The sequence below is a fragment of the Pinus tabuliformis genome, chromosome 2_2, assembly GCF_031772625.1.
Source record: "Pinus tabuliformis cultivar Carrire ecotype Pingquan chromosome 2_2, CPIR1, whole genome shotgun sequence".
Classification (NCBI taxonomy): domain Eukaryota; kingdom Viridiplantae; phylum Streptophyta; class Pinopsida; order Pinales; family Pinaceae; genus Pinus; species Pinus tabuliformis.
In genome coordinates, this window is record NC_142300.1 from 382916566 (window position 1) to 382930319 (window position 13754).

A 13754-nucleotide genomic window follows, 5' to 3' on the forward strand; every position below is an offset into this window, starting at 1 on the left:
ATATAAAGTGAATTATGGTTTTTTTTGGCACATGGAATTGATAAGATATGATATTGTATAAAACCTATTTACAATATAAGATTTTTCATGGTCCTTGGCTTTGTAACAAAAAAGTTGAATTTCTATGATTAATCATTTTGTTATGTTTTTATAAATTTATACATGTTTAACTCATATAATAATTCTTTTGATTTTATACACATATATATATATATATATATATATATATATATATATATATATATATATATATATTCTTTTCATTTTATAATAATAATAATATAATAATATCCATTTTTAAGGTCACAGAAAAGCTATGCGACCCCCTTGTTTGTGGGACAATGGACCCACCTCGGCGATTTGACTGCTAAGTCTATGAAGGCATACATACTCTACCCCCTTTGGTTTTGCACCTGTGACCTCTTAAGAGGAAACACATGCTCTTAATCATTTGGGCAATGTGAGTTGTATCATAAGTTAAGATATAATATCTTTATTTTAATGTCTATCGGTTTTACTAATAATTTATTTATCTAAATAAACATGTCTATTTTGAAATTAAACTTTCAAAATTTCTATTCATAAGTTAAAAATTTGCATCTGCATTTGTTACATATTTAGTTATTTTTATTTTTTATTTTGACAACGTGAGATGTATGATGGGGTAAGTGTTTTGATGCCTATGAGCATCTACCATCCATTTAGTCTATATATTTTTTCTAGTATTGTGGATAGATGTGTCTATTTTGGAATAAGACTTCCACAATTTTAATTTAATTATAAAAAACTAATAGGTGGATGTTATAGATTTAACCTGTCCAGAGTGTTCTAGAATATTATTAGAAGTATAACATTTATGTTGAAAGTAGTTATGCTCTTTTATCATCTTAATTAAATCAATTAATTAAAAATATTGTCATATGAGTGAGGGTCATATGAAGTGAGTTATGGTTTTTTTGGCCACGTAGAATCGATAAGCCATGATATTGTATCAAAACCTATTTACAATATAAGATTTTTCATGGTCCTTGGTTTTGTAACAAAAAGGATAAATCTCTATAATTAAGCATTTTTCTATGAATTTATAAATTTATACATGTTTAACTCATATATTAATTCTTTTGATAATATATATATATATATATATATATATATATATATATATATATATTCTTTTCATTTTATATATATCATTTGGGCAATGTGAGTTGTATCATAAGTTAAGATATAATATAATTATTTTAATTTTTATGGGTTTTACTAATAATTTAACTATGTACATAAACATATCCTTTTTAAAATTAGATTTTCAAAATTTCTATTTACAAATTAAAAAAATCTAGATAATTAAAAATCTTGTTACATATTTTTCATAAATATAAATTCTTTTTATTATAACACACTCACATTCATTTATCTAATAAACCTATTTATTTTTATATAAAAAACACATTTACATTCATTTATCTAATAAACATATTTATTTTTAAATGAAAAACACATTTACATTAATTTATCTAATACACATATTTATTTTTAAATAAAAAAACACATTTCCATTCATTTATCTAATAAACATATTTATTTTTTTATAAAAAACACATTTACATTCATTTATCTAATAAACACATTTATTTATATGACTAAAGTAGTATATATTAAAAAACGCATAGCATGAAAAATTAGTGAACAAACAAAATAGCACAGAATTATGGTTGACAAATTTCATGAAGATCAACTCGTATGAATTATAAATCGAACGAACCTTAAAACAAATAACCAATATGAAATATAACTTAATATCATAAAACGAATAACATCATAATGGTAAATGGGGCCTACACTGAAAATTGTAATTGGGCATACATCTACTTGTCAGTTATCGGTGAAGAATTTCCACAAGCAATTTGGCAGAAGTCAAACGAACTACGGCCATAAACAATTTGCACGTACTTTGTTATCCTCTAATTTTTAGACCTCTTTAATCGATCGCCACACAAATTGACTCAGCTTAAAACACTAAACCATGCTTCATATACACGGCTACTAACAGGGTCGTCATTTTTCCTCATTAGCCACTTGGTCCACGAGAACATCCCTGAGCTAGGGAGGGCGTTCTTTATGTACTCACTGAACGTGGCCGCGCAGGTCCAGTTGCTATCCATTCCGCTTCTCAACATACGGCTGCCAAAGTACATCAATCGTTAACGTAAATGCTTTTCAAATCCCCTCGCTCACACACATATATTTCAAATAAATGGATATGTGACTTAATAGATGGATTATTTTCATTACTGCCACGGATGTACGATGTCTGCTATGCGAGTTATATACGGATTGTCTTGGTCGGACGATCATTACGACATACGCGAGTTGCCACAGGCGATTAACTGGATTACCACTACTGCGTATGCGAGTTAACTACCGCAATATGGGAATTATCATTAATGAATATGCGATAATTATCCCTTTTTTTAAAGAACTGAGACTATCTTCTTATACACGCGAGTTTACACACGATATGAGAGTTAGCAGAGTTTGGAATAGGAGTCAACTGCCCAGAATATGCGAATTATCATCAACGAATGTGATTATCCGTAGATACGCTATATTTCAATGGGTACGCTGGGTATCAGCACTGGATATTCTGTTTATCTTACCATAGTTAGGTATGCGAGTCAACTTCCCACAATACGCGAATTATCATTAACGGATGTGTGATTATCCGTTGATACACTAGATTTCAATGGATACGCGGGGTATCACGACGGGATATGCGGTTTATTATCCATACGCTGATTATCTCCACAGATAGACAAGTAATTACGCTGATATGTAATCTGATACGTTGATTATCACCAAAGGATAGGCAGGTCATTACGCTGATATGTGTGATCTACGTCGTTTAAGCTAGTGATTTCAGTTGGAAATGTGAGGAATGGCGGCTGAGTATGCTCCCATGTTATGTGAGCTATTACATTAGTTATGCGAGTTATCATTTCAAATACAGGAATTATCAAGTTAGATACAGGAACTTTCATGTAATACGCGACATATCACTAACCAGTGGATATGCGAGCGAACATTAGATACACGGATTATCACCGCAAAATATGCCTATCAATATGCAAGTTGTGTCGGGTTTATTTTGTTACCATTTTCTGTATATATTCATTCTAATGTCTGCGCAGCAGTTTCGGCACATTATAAGAAGAAATTCAACGAGTTGGAGAGACTTTGAACATTTCCATCGAGTTGTGTCGGGTTTATTTTGTTACCATTTTCTGTATATATTCGTTCTAATGTCTGCGCAGCAGTTTCGGGTACATTATAAGAAGAAATTCAACGAGTTGGAGAGACTTTGAACATTTCCATCGAAAGTAATGCAACATAGTTCCTTAGATTCTGCACCAGCATGAGCTCCAACTAATAAGTGCACAACTTTGATATACATCAAGTTTTGCAAATCTTTAACCTGTACAATTGCGGTTTGTTGTGAATCTATAGTAGCTACGCGCGATTAGCAATGACGGCATTGTTCGAAAAAATTTCACCTTATTCTTTACCTTCAACCCATTAGAAGATTGGGTGGAGTGACGGGACATCTCTGAAATTTCTAATCATTTTGTGGATCAATGACAAGCTGTTGAAATCTTGAGTGTACAACATTATTTAAAACATGTTTTTTCTCATGAATTTGATTTTTTTTGGCTGATCTGAATTTAAAACTTTTTTGGGAAAACATTATTCTACAACTCAAATAATGTGTAAACCTCTAAAACTTTTTCGGGAAAACATGATTCTACAACTCAAACAAGTGCTAATGTGTAAACCTCTAAAACTTTTTCGGGAAAACATGATTCTACAACTCAAACAAGTGCTGCATTCAGCCGGTAGTCCCTGCCCATATAACCGAAAAATTAGCATTTGTTATTTTAATTATATTGCAAAAATAGCTCCAACTAAGTTTGACACTAAACACTAAGCATGCTAACCAGTCACCAAAAAGTAGTCCTATGTTTGTGAGCACAACTTGACCTCGGATATAAAAAAGTAAATTCAGATTTAAATAATTCGAACATGATCCTATAAGCCAGACCAGAGAAAGAATGACATCTCAGACATGAATGACCCTCCCTATATAACCGAAAAATTAGCATTTGTTATTTTAATTATATTGCAAAAATAGCTCCGACTAAGTTTGACACTAAACACTAAGCATGCTAACCAGTGACCAAAAAGTAGCCCTATATTTGTGACCACAACTTCACCTCGGATATAAGAAAGTAAATTCAGATATAAATAATTCGAACATGATCCTATAAGCCAGACCAGAGAAAGAATGGCATCTCAGACATGAGCCGCAAAAAAGTGTTTCCAATTGCTAGTCTTTTCAAAGCCTCCCTACTGAGGATTTGGCGGCCTGCTGTTTGCTGCCGAGACTCTGGAACCCCACTCAAGCAACTCTTTGCTTGTATCATCCTTGTGTACAATAACTTCAATGAAGCATAAGCAATCCTTTTTGGGTCCTAGGGCAGTTTTAATAGCCTCTATAGCCTCTTCTTCCGTCTTAACCTGCACAAAAAGAAGGGGTGCTGTTAAATAACAAAACAAATACCTGGTACAGAGTACTTAGGCATCCTGCATTTTCTAGGGCTGAGAAAAAACGATGAAAAGCTGACAATAACAACAAAACTGCGAATTATTTTAGTTGATTTGTTCCAATTAGAATTTGAAGAAATTTTAAGTTTCAACCATAATTCGCAGAATTCAAATGGCCCCGCTAAAATTATTTATGCATTAAAAAGAATGCTTTTTTTTAAACCAGTGAAATTTACAATTTTATCCCAAAAAATAATATATTGAAATTATGTATTAGAGCTTTTTACCATATCATCAAGCAAATTATATGAGTTGTATGTGCTGTCCGGATCAAAGAAGCTTCTTTCAGGTGGACTGAAAGAGACTCAAGCCACCGTTCATATCCCAAACTTTAAAGAGCACGTCGTTAACGTTGACGGTCTGGTTGCGGGCATAAATCATGTACCTCAAATTATATAGAACCACCTCATATTTAATTAAAGTTCATGAAAAAAAGTCAAGCATGTCTCTAATGGCATCCATATGTATTTCATTTTAAAGTAAATGGTCGCTCCATTACTCCTTAATCATTCTAAATGGTCCTTAAATCATTTAGAACCACCTCATATTTAATTAAAAACCATGAAAAAGTCAAGCATGTCTCTAATGGCATCGACATGTATTTATTTTTATTAAATGTAGAGACGGCATGAATTAAAATAAAGTAAATGGTCGAAGAATACATTTAGGGATAAAAACTTACTGATTTTTGGACAAAACAAATAACCCAAGGAATTTAATATTTGAAATACAGATTCATTGTTATTCATTAAATAAAATATTACAGAATTTTATATAAAAATCCTTGCATCTGCACCTGAAAGCTTCCATCACCAATGCATGATATTAAACGCTTCTCTGGCGGTTGCTTGAGCATATCCCAGTGTTGCTCCTACAGACCAGCCTATCAGTAGTCCCTGCCGGGGTGGTAGAAGCATGAACAGTCCCTGGGTATAAAGTTCGTTCTTATGCCCATGACCTTGGGAAAAAACAAATTTTTTTGAAGACCCAAATGCAAGCTTGCTATTTCTAGTCTAAAACTATCTTCAACCATTCACTGATACGGAGTCACTGTTCTATGTAGGTTCAATTGAAACTAAAAGTTTCTTTATAAAATAGAACCTGAAATTCATATTTGCTTTTTATAATGGCAACAAAAAGAAACAAATCGAATATATGATATTTAGATGAGCAATAAAATGCAAAGGCTATGTTTGAAAATAAATTCCTAAACAAATACCAACCCACTGAAAATCAAGAAAATGGGAATTGACAATCAACTCATTAATATGGCAGTCAACTGTAGAAATAAACAAAATTAAATGAAGCATCTATAATGAGATCCATGTAAATTTACCATTGAACCTTCGGGCCTCAACAACATTGTAAACTCAAGAAAATGGGAATTGACAATCAACTCATTAATATGGCAGTCAACTGTAGAAATAAACAAAATTAAATGAAGCATCTATAATGAGATCCATGTAAATTTACCATTGAACCTTCAGGCCTCAACAACATTGTAAACTCTTTAGTAGGGCGACACAACCCCTCCACTCACTCAGATATAGCTAATATCAGGCACGCGATTATTCATTGAACAATTTTCAGCGAAAATACAGTGCTGAAGCAAACAATCCTTGGGAAAACAATGCGCCAAAATAATATATAAAACAGGATTATAAAAATTAATGGCCAAGTATAAACAACAGCATAATAATAAATTTCAGACCATTACAGCCATGGCTAAGAATGAATATAATCTACCCGTTGAATATGATTTAGATGGTGTTATATCTGAGCTTAAAAGATAAAGCTGTATAAAAATGAGATCTTAATTCATTAATTACATATACATAGCAATAACAGAGTCGTTTGGAATTTTCATATACAAAGAATCGGTGGCTGTTTTAAGAGATCTTACATTGAAGAAAGCATCCATATTAGAGATAGGGATTGTTGAATGTGTTTACCCTTGGTTCCAAACTATTGACATTTCACAAAATATTGCCTTGCCATAAACATTAGCAAGAATGAAATTGCCAGGAATTGGACACTTTCAAGTCTCATAAACTTTAAATTCCTCAACTTAAATGGATGCTTAGCGCTGGAGAAAGCTCAGTCTACAAGGTCTGATATCTTTGTACATAGTTGAAACAAAGCAATCGAATTTTCTGGGAAGATATTCGCAAACTTTTGGTGATTATTTTTGTACATTATACCACCAAATATTAATTCTCTCACATATATATTCTCTAAATTAAGAACATAATTCTATCACATATATATTCTCTAAATTAAGAACACAATCCATCTAATTGAAGCATTAATTTCATCATCTCTCATGCACTTTTCTGCTCAACGTTCATCATATCTCATTCTCCTTAACCTATAAATTCAATATTAAAAGCATTTCACTATGCCGTCTACTATCATGATCGTTGCCAGCAGTCAGTTATGGTCGGTGGAATACATGAACGCAGATAGAGTTGGATAGGCATAGGCAGCCGGAGCTACAGTTGAGAATTGGCCCTAGAGGAGGCACCAGAGTAAGCAACAGAGGCATTGGCCCCAGAGGAAGCACTGGAGTAAGCCGTAGAAGGTAGAGGCAATAATTCTTTATATAGAATTGAATCCCTAGACACAGAATAATTTCATCAATACATTCACATAAATCTACTGCAAATGCCTAATAGCGAGCACTTTAGAATAATTTCATCAATGCATTCACATAAGCCAAACAGCATAAGTTGAGGCATCGATCATATATATCACCATAAATCTCCTACACATAGCCACCCAATGTGATTAAGTCCGTGAGGGAAGCTACCTAAGTGAAAAAGGAAATTGCCATATATAGCTAATTCATGGTGTTTTTCTCTGTTTTTGAGACTTGCAAGATTTTTTCCAACCTTATGAGATTTTATTTGTCAAAGTTTACTATATAATGCTCAAAGGAAAAGGAGGATGGCTCAAAATCAAACTACTACCTTGCCCATTTGAAGCCACGCACTATGGAACTAGCTTTGTTGCTACCTTTGCTTTTTATTAGGATTCTTCTACAGGTGCTTCAACAGTTCGTGGTGAAACCCAGACTACTACGTTAGCTGGAACTAGCTTCTTCAACATAGCCACCCAATGTGATTAAGTCCGTGAGGGAAGCTACCTAAGTCAAAAAGGAAATTGCCATTTATTTATAATTCATGGTGTTTTTCTCTGTTTTTGAGCCTAGCAAGATTTTTTCCAGCCTTATGAGATTTTATTTGTCAACGTTTACTGTAGCTACAAGTCGACTAAGGATTTATCTACAAAGGCATTCAAATCCTAGGATTCAAAGGATAAAGATAAAGCATTTTGGAATGCCAAATAACTTTGGCAGAGACACGCAAATGGTAAAGAAATTCTGGATTTTAAAATAACTTTAAACCATCAAAGGAAAAATTGAAATTCGACAGAGACCGGATTTTGTTAGAAATATTCAAAGAAGATTTCAAGAGAAAATTTGGGCATCCCAATCAATAAGTGGCAGAGTATTCTTTTTGGAGGAAAATCAGTCCTATCCAGATCACTTCTAGCATTACCAAAGAGCAGCTTATTGCAATTTCTATATATTTCTTTAAATAAAGGCCTTGAATTAACATAATGAAAATGTATTGCACAGAGAATGTAGCTGCAGGAAAAAGTAGAATTGGTACAATTCAATCCTGCTAAATAAATTTTTTGATCATTTGTAATTTCGCAGGGCTCACGACCATACCTGTCAAATAAAGCTGGACTTCAAACGCTGTCAAATAAAGCTGGACTTAAGTTGGACTTCAAAAGTTTTCAAAGTTCACTGCTCTCAAACTGTAATGTAATGTATACACGTAAAGACAAACTGTGCAAACTGTGAGAGTCATGAATATATGTTGAGTCGATGAATCGTAATAGCAAAGCAGGATGGCATTCAGCAAAAAAGCAAAGGCCAGAAAGAAAAGGCAGAGAAACCAGTTACTACCGGACGGAATTCAGCATCACACCAGGACGGAATTCAGCATCACACCAGGGTTGTATTTGTGTTTTTTTAAACGCACCTGACTTTTGAACGCAATAGCCTTCCATGACTTCTGGACGCAATAGCCTTCCTTGCTCCTGCCTTCTGGACGCAATAGCCTTCCTTGCTCCTGCCTCCATTACCATTACCATTACAACCTGTCTCCATTACCAGCAGGTATCTTAGCATGCCCATCTCAAAACAAAAACAAAAAGCTCACACGCGGAGGCAGAGGACTGTCAAAAATACACGTGGAGGCAGAGGAATGTCAAGAAGTAACATGTAGCATCGATGGCATCAGCGCCCGGGCTAAACAAAACTACTTTGGATAAACAAAACAAAACTTTGGATATAAATAAGTTGCAACATTCCTCGACCTTGGATAAATATAACTTGTCATACTATTTCTACATTGGGATATGCGAAGCCGGCAATAAGAGGTCGATTTCTTTCCAGTTAAAAATTTTGGTTAAAATTTAGAAAGATAACGATTGCAACTCTAAAACTTTGGTTAAACTGTGAGAAAGCTTAAAAAAAAAAAAGTCAACGATGAATTAATGAAGGTCAACGATCTACCGATCGCTATAGTCCAGGCAGGGACTAATAATGTGTAAATCTTTAAATCAGTTTTTAAAAAAATCTAAAATCATAATAAATTAAATAACTATGAAGAAAAATTTAGGTTCATATCAACTTATATTATATTTTATTACATCCCTTGCTAATTTAAATTTTAATAAACTCAAATTTCATTAACAAGCAAAAATCGAAAAAGGCTTTTTTGACCTCCTTTAAAATTCACATCAGATTATGTGATGCCTAACCTGGTAAACTTGGTAGAGTAAATAATATGTTTTTTAATAATTTTATTGATATTTATCCTAAATGTTTTAGGAATATATATAAACAATTCACGTATCGTTGCCACTATACATCTCACGTAAATCCTTTTAAAATCCCCTCTCCCACACCCGTATATTCCAAATAAAACGCGTATATATCAAACAAATTGATAATGAACTTTTCACCCGTGCAGGTTTTCACCGAACATGCGTGGAAGTAAATTGGTAATAATAACGTTCCATGAAAGTAATCCTTCTATTAAATTGCATATCTTCCTACACACACACGGTATCTTTTGAAATTGCTGTCGTATCTCGCCTTCGCATCTTAACCACTTGAACAGGCATTTCATTTGCTGTATTGAAGAAATAATGGAATGCACTTTTTATGTATTCTATTACAACACAAAGGGGTTTGAACAATTTTTAGTAAATTGTCAAAGAAAATTGATATATTGTTTCAAATATTACTTTTAAGTGGGTGTCTCAAATTAAATTTTCTTAAAATATTGTTTCTATAAAGACAATAAATAACACAAATTTTTTTGTCTTTTTAGAGACAATTTCATTTTCATTTTTGTCTCTCCAAAGACAATAGTTGGGATCAAAGACATATTGTCTTTAAGGAGACAATGTCTTTGATCCTAACTATTGTCTCTCTAGAGACAATAAAAAATTACATTCAAAGGCAATAGAACATCACTTTTGTCTTTTTAGAGACAATATAAAATAATGAATCTAGAAAAATATCTCACCATTGAAATAAACCGAAATTAAAAATAGATTACAATATCATTGATTAATTCATATTAGGACAAAGTGGAATTGAACCACCAACCTCCTGCTTATAAAGCAGGTACTCTTCCATTGAGCTAGCATCCTTTAAAGATTCAAAATAAAAATGGCAATAAAAATAATAGTTATTAAAAAAAAATTTGGTTAAACAAAATAATAATACAATTAAAATTCAATTAGAGGAAATTTCAACTCAAAAATAACCACCTAAGAGAAATTAAGAAATTAATAAAATAATGTCATGTAAACAATTTTTTAATATTTCATTTTTATAATTTTACTTTTACCAAAATTACCCAAATAAATGTCACTTTTATCAAAATAACTCTATATATATTTTATATTTAAATTAGTTTATTAACACAAGATTTAATAAAAATTCGTAATTCAAAATTTAATATACTCTTTCAAAATTATTATATAAATTCCTAAATATAAGCGACAAATCTATCATATAAATTACTAAAATAAGGAATGAGTTTAGTCATTGATAAAAATTGATTAAAATTAATAATATTTGTTTTAACAATATTTCTTTTTTTAATATAAATACAAATATGCACAAAAGATAACATCATAAAATAAATTTTTCCAAATATTTGAATTGAAAATGTTTTATAATAAAAAATTGCTTGTCTTTTCACATTTTTTAAACTAATAGCTAATAAACAAGTTATTTTTTTTTAAGATAGTCATCACAAACCCTCTCCCCAGTTTTTTGCCATATGTAATGAGGCTAATTGAGATTCCTTTTGTGGTGCAATATGAGGGGGTCTTACATTATATAACCATTTATACTAATATATATTTATATCATGTTATATATATAATTTTCAATTATTATTTTTATTGAGAATAAGTTTACATGATTAAAACAAAAATTATGTTTTACAAATAATAATACTTATCTAAATTAATAATAATTCGATCTCCACAAATTCAAAAAGCTGAATTATTTCGCTGAAAAGACAATAAAATATAATATGAGTTTCCAAGGATTTTTTCTTAATCGTACAACGTTGTACTATGTATAGCCTCTAGACTAGCATAATTCCATGGGTACTTCAAATCACCTGCACCAATTAGGCACAACATTTTTGTTTCTGAAAAATACTCAAAATTTGCTTCTATGACAAGGTAGCAGGTGTGTGTGCAACAACAATCTTGTTTCTTTCTTTCTATAGACAATCCCGAAGATGCACAATCACACACTCATCACCTTTTGTCATGTTTGTAGTAATTTTCAATAGATTCTCTTGCTAGTCATTAAGCATCCCACTCATAGAGCGCTGGTCTAATTGCTTCATCCCAATAACTATGCAAAAATATAATTAAGTAGAAAATGCCATTTCATTTGCAGAAAAAGAATCATGTGGTTATCTTAGTCAAATGAGACACCATCTTTGAAGAGGTCACGCAATGGTCGTATTACGGTATGACAATATGTGGACTCCTATATCCCTATGTCATTCAATTGAATTTCAAGGACTTGAGGAGGAAAGCTACCACCAACCCAAATCAATTATTACCTTCTCTTGCACTTTTAATGGCAGAGGTGAAAGGTTTGAAGGGGAATTTAAGGGGATCCATAGGAGTATCCAAGTCCATTTCCTGCTAGAGAGTCTCTTTGAATGTTTCTCATATTTCTCTGATTCTGGTTCAAAATTCTTTGGAAAGCGATAATCTTTGAAATTTTTTCTCAAAATGAAAAACGGTCAATATCTTTAAAAAAATCTCATATTCCTCTAATTCTGGTTCAAATTTCCTTGCTTCCTCGGTGTAGAATCCAGAAGAGCAAAGTGCCATAGAATATAGCGAGGTGACATACAATTACCTGTACTTTGAAAATTATGAAGTGAGAGAAGCATCATAAATTTTGAAATCTTAAAAAACAGTGAAAAGTTGTAAATCTTCAAAACAAATCTTAAAATGAAAAGTGGTAAATCTCTTAAAAAAAATATGATATTCCTCAGATTCTAGTTCAAAATTCCTTGCTTTCTATGTGTAGAATCTAGAATAGCCAAGTGTGATAGAATCCATAATAGCCAAGTGAGATAAGCATCATAAATTCTGAAATTTTGAAAAAAATTCTTAAAGTGAAAAACGGTAAATCTCTTAAAAATACTTTCTCATATTCCTCTCATTCTAGTTCAAAATTCCTTGCTTCCTCCATGTAGAATCCAGAATAGCCTAGTGCCCTAGAATCACTTGTAATTTGGAAATTGTAAAGTGAGAGAAGCATCATAAATTTTGAAATCTTAAAAACCACTGTCGTAAATCTTGTACAAAAAATTTTAAAGTAAAAAGTAGTATATCTCTTAAAAAATTTCTCATATTCCTCCGATTCTCGTTCAAAATTTCTTGCTTCCTCTCTATAGAATCCAGAATGGAAAAGGATAATGGAAAATATTACTAATTTTATGAATTATGTTTCTAAATATTTGTTCATATAAAAATATATTATTAATATTATATAAAGATTATATTGTTAATAAATTTCTAACACATAAAAAAGAAAGAAATCGAGTATCAAAATTAAATGTAAAATCTAAATAAATGGGAATGGAAAGTGATAGTTGTGAAAAAGGATAATATTTAAAATATTTCTAATTTTATGAATTATGTTTCTAAATGTTTGTGCATAGAAAATTATATTATTAATATTATATGAGTTAGAAATTTTAAATTATTTTCTCTATTAATAATCAACCCATGATTTACCCTTAAATATTAATTTTATTTGATAAGTATTTAAAATTTAAAAAATATTACTAATTTTATGAATTATGTTTCTAAATATTTGTGCATAGAAAAATATATTATTAATAATATATAAAATATTATATTATTAATAAATTTCTAACATATAAAAAGAAGGAAAGAAAGAGTATCAAAATTAAATGTAAAATCTCAATAAATGGACGTGGAAAGTGGTAGTTTTGCTTAAACGTGAAAAAAGATAATATTTAAAATATTTCTAATTTTACTAATTTTGTTTCTAAATGCTTGTGCATAGTAAAATATATTATTAATATTAGATGAGTTAGAAATTTTATTTTTTTTCTCTAATTAATAATCAACCCATGATTTACCCTTCTTTAAATATTAATTTTATTTTTAGTATGTAATATAGTTTTATGTCATTTTGGCACCATTCATGTTTAAGGTAGGTAAACCATATTATTAAAAAAAAGTCACCTATACCCAAATTAGATAATTATAATTTTCCATGTCATATTAGGTACCTGTATCTCTTTTTAATTTCAAAAGATTTTGATAGGATTACATATTATGACATGGAAATTCAATGTTAAGTTTTTAAATCAATTTCCTCTAATGAAAAAAAATATCAATGAAATTTTGATTAATTTCAGTTCATTTATAATTAAAATACAATTTTGAATTAAATAGTTAAAATAAAAATACATCCAAATTAAAATCAC

General features: G+C 30.9%; 1 long non-coding RNA gene across 6 annotated transcripts; it reads right to left on the reverse strand.

Moving 5' to 3' along the window:
- Positions 1-5317: 5317 nt before the first annotated feature.
- Positions 5318-9011, reverse strand: LOC149192856 (uncharacterized). 6 transcript variants are annotated; one of them, XR_016254390.1, is made up of 3 exons: positions 8639-9011; positions 8399-8487; positions 6807-7278 (listed from the first exon to the last, which is right to left on the reverse strand). It is a non-coding gene; the product is annotated as an uncharacterized LOC149192856 (long non-coding RNA). The 6 variants fall into 6 exon arrangements; XR_016254392.1 differs by lacking the exon at positions 6807-7278 and adding an exon at positions 5318-5588 and having other exon boundaries at positions 8399-9011; XR_016254393.1 differs by having other exon boundaries at positions 6807-8487; positions 8715-9011.
- Positions 9012-13754: the final 4743 nt, after the last annotated feature.